This window comes from Poecilia latipinna, unplaced genomic scaffold (genome assembly GCF_001443285.1).
Source record: "Poecilia latipinna isolate Pla-1442-1.1 unplaced genomic scaffold, P_latipinna-1.0 Scaffold3499, whole genome shotgun sequence".
Lineage (NCBI taxonomy): Eukaryota > Metazoa > Chordata > Actinopteri > Cyprinodontiformes > Poeciliidae > Poecilia > Poecilia latipinna.
The window spans coordinates 5,188-11,384 of record NW_015116115.1 but is presented as its reverse complement, the minus strand read 5'-3'; the positions used below and the strand labels follow the sequence as shown (position 1 = coordinate 11,384).

General features: G+C 40.0%; 1 long non-coding RNA gene across 1 annotated transcript in view; it reads left to right on the top strand.

Annotated features, from left to right (window-relative positions):
• Window positions 1-1,429, top strand: part of LOC106941109 (uncharacterized) — a 19,068-nt gene extending 17,639 nt beyond the window's left edge. Inside the window, exon 3 of the long non-coding RNA XR_001423267.1 lies at window positions 1,316-1,429. This is a non-coding gene — a long non-coding RNA (uncharacterized LOC106941109). The remainder of the gene's footprint in view (window positions 1-1,315) is intronic.
• Window positions 1,430-6,197: the final 4,768 nt, after the last annotated feature.

Sequence of the window (6,197 nt, the reverse complement as noted above, 5' to 3'; positions counted from 1 at the left end):
TTGGGGGATGACTCAGAGGACGGTGGTGCAGCTGGGGGAACAGCTGAACCTCTTCTCCTGTTGAATGCTTCTGGCACTGCAGGAGATGGAGCAGTTCTTTGAGGGGAGGGACCTGACACTGCCCATACAAGATCCGGAGCCCGCCAACAAGACTATGACAGCAGCTTCCAGACTACCAAGATGACGAAGGTGATGACTGTAGTCCAGAGGCTCCGATTAGGCCTCGCCCAAATGGCCCCTCAGAACTTTGAGGATGCCCCAACAAGCAGGAGAATCACCAGGCAAGTGTTGACGCCCAACAACATGGCTGATTGGAGACTCACCTTCTCAAAAAGGTGGCTCATCATCGGGGACTCTGTCACTCGAATTCCAACATTCAACACGCCTGATCTACAAATTGACAGTTTTCCTGGGGCTAAGTGGCAGCTAGTGGAAGCCAGAAAGGCAACATCTGCTGTGCTGTTGATAAAAATAAGGAAAAGTAATTATTTCGTTCGGGATCAACAACAGAGGTCAACAGTTGACAAGCACAGCGATCCAGGAGCTTAAGGGGCATAAGTGTTTGTGCATGAAATTTATTTTAGCACCTTGTTCCCCCATCGACAGCAGGCCATGGTAAAGCACTTTAACAGTTTCATTCATACTCTTCACCCTTGTATGTAGAAATGGGGTCCAACCGACCCCACACAAGTAAAACTTGTATCATTTGCCATAGTCCTCTACGTTTGCCTCAGTCCTCGCATGCATAAGGGTTAAGGGGTGTCTGCCTGCCCTGCCTGGGGGCTTTGAGATGGAGAGGAATGGGATCCACTGGACTACCATCACAGCTGCCATGATGCTGTCCCACTGGTACCATCTGGCAAAATAGAGATCCCCGCTAGCCATAATCCTTTGGAGGGGGATCAGACAGTTGGCTGTGGTTTGACCTCAGCCAACTAAAGGCTATAACAGCAAATGGTTGAAACTAAAACGCACGCATGATCTTCAACAGTATCACATGAGGCTTAATAAAGCTCTGTTTTTTAGTGCTGATTCCAGCAGGAAACCTCAACCTTTTACTATCTACCTGGTCTCCTCCTATCCAAGAATTGCCTCCCGAAACTGAAATTTTAATCAGGATCGACTTGGACTTTTTTAAGAATAACTTCAAATTAGATAAATTGGAGCCCAATGTGGATGAAGCTGAAATTTCAGGATTAGAAGAACTAATTGAGAATGATCAAATTGTCATCAAACCTGCAGACAAAGGGAGTGCAATCGTCATTCTGGACAAGTACTGATGTTTGCAAGCAAAGGAGGATCAGATAAGTGGAAGTCTGGACAGAGCAAATGAGCTGAGCATTCTTCAACAGGTTCAGTTCAGGAGCTCATCATCATCCTATTCTGTCCCCAGTCAAACAACCTCCCACACTCTTCCGCCATGTAAATTTTACATATTGGTTGATGAAATATGGTTGTCACGATTATGTGACTTTTATGGCTTAATGAGAGGACAATGTCATGAAATGTTGAGAAAGACCAAAAAATGGCAGCTTGTTCTACAATGACCATTGACATGGTTTATGCTAGACTTAACTGTTATCTGATCAGCTTCATCATCTTATGTCTTTACATAAAGATAAGGTGTGGATCTAAAAAAAATTACCACAAATGTAAAGTAACGTGATTGCATATTTTCTGTTGTGAGTCTTTATGCAGGTGGACATTGTAGAGGCGGACTATATTTGAGGGCCAGAAGTTTTGCTGATTGTCAGGTGTTCAAATACTTATTTGCAACACAAACACAAATGATCAAAAAAAATCATACATTGTGATTTCCGGATATTTTTTAGATTGTGTCTCTCACAATGGATGTGCGATGATGAAAATTTCATGATTTCTAAGTGGGAGAACTTGCAGGGTGTTCAAATACTTATTTTCCTCACTGTATATATTTGCAAAAGTTACATATTGTAGCTGTAAATCATTTCTACACCTACTTATACATGCTTAAAAATGTGTTGAGTTCTTATATAACTCCCTCCAGGTTGAAAAACAGACACAATACGTTCTTGATGTGAACTGACATTTAATTAGACACAAGTGTCTTTAACAATACCGTGAGAACTGTCCAAAAACAGCACATAAAATAAATTTTTATACAGAAAGACATTCTCATAGAGAATAGACAAATAATATTAAACACCAAAACATTCACAATACAGTAGTTTGACTTACAAAAAATAGTCACCTTTAAACACACGTGGCTAAAAGAAACTCAACAAATTCTTCACAAATAGATTTTCTATTTACACACAAATATGTAAAATACAAAGTATTTCTCATTGGCCGCTTTATCCTGAAGGAGTTAAGAAAAGCACCTCAACGTACGGCTCCAGATGAGTTTAACGGGGGAGCATTGACGTATTTTGGGGGGGCGCAAAATGAATCTACATAGTAATAATATTACTGAAGTAAAAGAAAAAGCTACAGTGCAGTAAAACTACTCTTATAAATACCTTTTTTTCCAAAAAAGTTACTCAAGTGAATATAACAACTACTACCCACTTTTGAACATGGATAACAGCACAAGTAGCCTACAGGCTACTTTCGCTTAAGGTGCTGTATTGGTAGTAGTCATCCTTAGCTAAGATTACCTGCATCCAACAGCATTACTGAACTCAGTTTCGGGGGGAAAACTGTGCAAAATTCAATGCGTTTTGCTGGTTTTCTGCCACGATTCTAACACAAATGTGCGTAGCTCTGCACAACAACAGCAGGTCTCATTCGCTCCCACACAGGTGTAAACCCAGCGCGAGCATCTTCGCATTCAAGTTGCGTTTAAAAGCGGCTCGGAAAAACAGGTTACGGCGTGTTAACAACAGATTTAACAGTTTTAACTGCTGAAAAAAGCGACAGAAGGCACAGATAAGTGAAGTGCGGAAGCCCCTATTGTATAAAATTAATGTAGGAATAACAGAGAGTTGGCCACTCTGCGGTAAAAACAACAAGCAGCTTCCAGTGCAGGGGGTGGGGGGGGCACAACTTGAGTACACTTTTCAGGTACTCTAACCAATCTTTGTGTATGAATGCTTAATTGATTATCACTATTTTACATAAGACATCAACATACAATGAGGCATACCATACCACTGCTCCATGAGTGCAGTGGTGTGGTATGTCCCTGAGGAGCGGTGGTGGGCGTACCTTATTTTTTAATGCTGAAAGGTGACATCCCTACCTAGAAACCAAAGATTATTCTCCAGGCTAGAGTTCAGTGTCCAGTCACGGCAATGATTATGGCAAGTTTCTATCACCAACTTAACTTTCAGAATAGTGTCACTGAGTTACTTCTCAATTTTACGAAAACTCCCTGAAAGACTATGAAAGAAACAATGGAATTGATGTTGTGTTCTGATACAAGAAAAAAAAATGAAAATGAGAGAGGATAACTGATAAAAGTCAAGAGTGTAAAAGAACACAAAGGAATGAATGATGAGAGTAACAAAGATAAAGAAGGTAGTCTCTTAGAATAAATACTTTGGAGCAGAGGAGAATGACAACAAGTTTGAGACGAAGCAACACTGACAAATCTCCCAGAATATGATAGGGAGCACAAGTCTAATATTCTATCAACCAGGGACACGTCTCTAACAAATCACTTAATATGCAAATAGTGCTACATTTACTCCAATGACAAATCACAGTGTCACACACAGGCACTAACACACACACACAGGCACAAGTGGGTTATTCATCTCTCACACATATTAAATCATACAGTGCATAAATATGTGCTGTGTGAAGGAAAGATGATGTAGTTCCACCTGCAGTGCAGCTGTTTGTTCAAATTCATATATTTATTGATACACTCATTGAACAAACAATGGAGAAAATATTAAAAATAACAATACCAACAGCTTTAAATTTTTTAGAACATAATTTGGAATTTATCATGACAGTGAGAAATACAAGTTCTTCTCATGACAAGAACTTTATCGCACTAAATGATAACAAGCAAGAAGAAACCAACAAGAAGGGAGCACACCGTACCATTACTCAGCGTTACGTTGTTGTCACGCACAGCGCCGCCATGATACATTTCTTGAATTCTACTTATTATTATTTTAAATAAACATAATTCTAAATTAAATACCAGCTCAGTAGCTACTGCAGTGTGTAGAGCAATACAGGCAAGCAAAGTTGTAAAAACAAATAACACTCTCACTGAGACTCAAATCCTGTTGTTCTTGGGAAGAAGCCGTTCACAAACAATGCTTAGTGAACGTCACGTCACTAACTCAGATGTGTAGGACAGATCAGCAGAATAGCGACAAGCCTCCTGGGTAGGTTAGCTTTCTGCTACCTCTCAGTGAATAATGGTCTCGATCAGTGGCGAAAATCCAATTTTAGTTTTTTTCTGGGCAGGGGGCGGTGTTAGTGGGAAAATAAGCAGGAATATTTTAGAGCATAATTTTCGGCGGGCCATGTAAAAAGCCCTCCCCCTTTTGTTTCCTGCTCCTTTGCCTTGTAAGAGTGAGCCCTCACCTTGTCAAATAACATTAAAAATAAACAGTAGTAATACATTATGCTGCATATTCTACCTATATGCACTTTTTCTATGTTCAATCAGCAATGGTAACAGGTGGATATGAGAGGCCCCATGGGCCAAAACTTACAAGCTCTCTTACACGTACTATCAAACTCTCTCACATTCGCTATCAAACTCTCTTACACGTACTATCAAACTCTCTGACAGAGTTTGATTGCAACGGAAGTTAACTTAAAATTTCAGTTTCTGATTGGACCCCAGGCAGGCTTTTCAAAATAAAAACGGACCTCCGGTTTATGTTTGATTCATGTTTCTCTCCTGAGGCTTTAAAAATGTAAAACTTTGTGTTAATTGATTTGCTAAAGGAAATCATGTATCTGAAAATAAATTAAAACATATTATGTGGGCAAAAAATTCTGTAAACCACATATGTGCTACCTCAATCAAAGAGCTGGTCATCAATGAACAAATGGCCCCATTCCAACGCAGGCAAAGACTGAAGCAATACCTGCTAAACCCAAATATACGGGTCTGCAGGGTACTTCATATGGCTGGTGCAGATGGTGTTCCTTACAACTTGAAAATCTACACAGGGCGAGCCGTACCACCACCAAATCTACCAGATATGGGAGCTGATGGAAATGTTATCCTTTGCTTGGCTCAAATTCTACCAAAAAAATCAGAACTACAAACTCTTAAAAAAAAAAAAACCCTGCAGCCCTAAGTCCTGTCACTGATGTGAATCTGGTCGCTACAACCCATAGATAATCAGATAAACCAATGGTGATTCCCAGGTACGCCAATAATCAAGTGCAAAAAATGTGATATACAGTTTTTTTCACATCAGAAAGCAATTCCTTCCTGATGTTTAACATATAATGGGGAAAAAGATTAATTTCAACATCCTTAGTGATTCTAACTCTGCCAAACATTACATATGTACAAACACACAAATGCTCGTTTTAGTAATTTGTGCAAATGTACCATTCATTAATGAAAGTTAGTTGTTTATTTATATTTGGTGAGTTGGAAACATGTGTGATTTATTTTTGTCAAAAAAAAGTTTTTTATGAATATAGTTTTTGTTTGATTTGTATTTCATTTCTCATAATCACTGTAGAAAACTTGGCGTTTTAGACCCCTTGTAGCGCAATGTTGCCCTGAGGCAACAAACCCAAATCCGGTTCCGGGAGGTGTCAGGGTCCAATTTTATGATTGATATGTAATTAGGGACCAACAAGCTCCCACAGAATGCAGGAAAATATTTTTCCCCCAAAAAATAAAAAGTCATGCCATAGAGGGTTAATTAACACAAAGCTTTAGCCTGTTATAGCCGCCGGAGAGAAACTTGATGTGTGAATCAAACATAAACTGGAGATGCGCTTTTATTTTGAAAAGAGAGCGCCATAACTTGTGCTGTCGCGCACATTAAAATCGAGTGCAGGCTGGCTTTACTGCCATTTCCGAAGAGACGGCTAGCTTTATCCCACTGATAGATGGGGTTTCCGATGCTGGCTGTCGGCTTCTAAACACTTCTGATAATGCTGACATTACTGTAGGAGCGCTAACGATGTCATTTAAAATATTAGTTGCCTCGGTGAGTCGCTGCCGCTCAGCTATTTTTCCGTCCGTTAAAACCCGCCTACCCCTGCCTGGAGTCCAATCA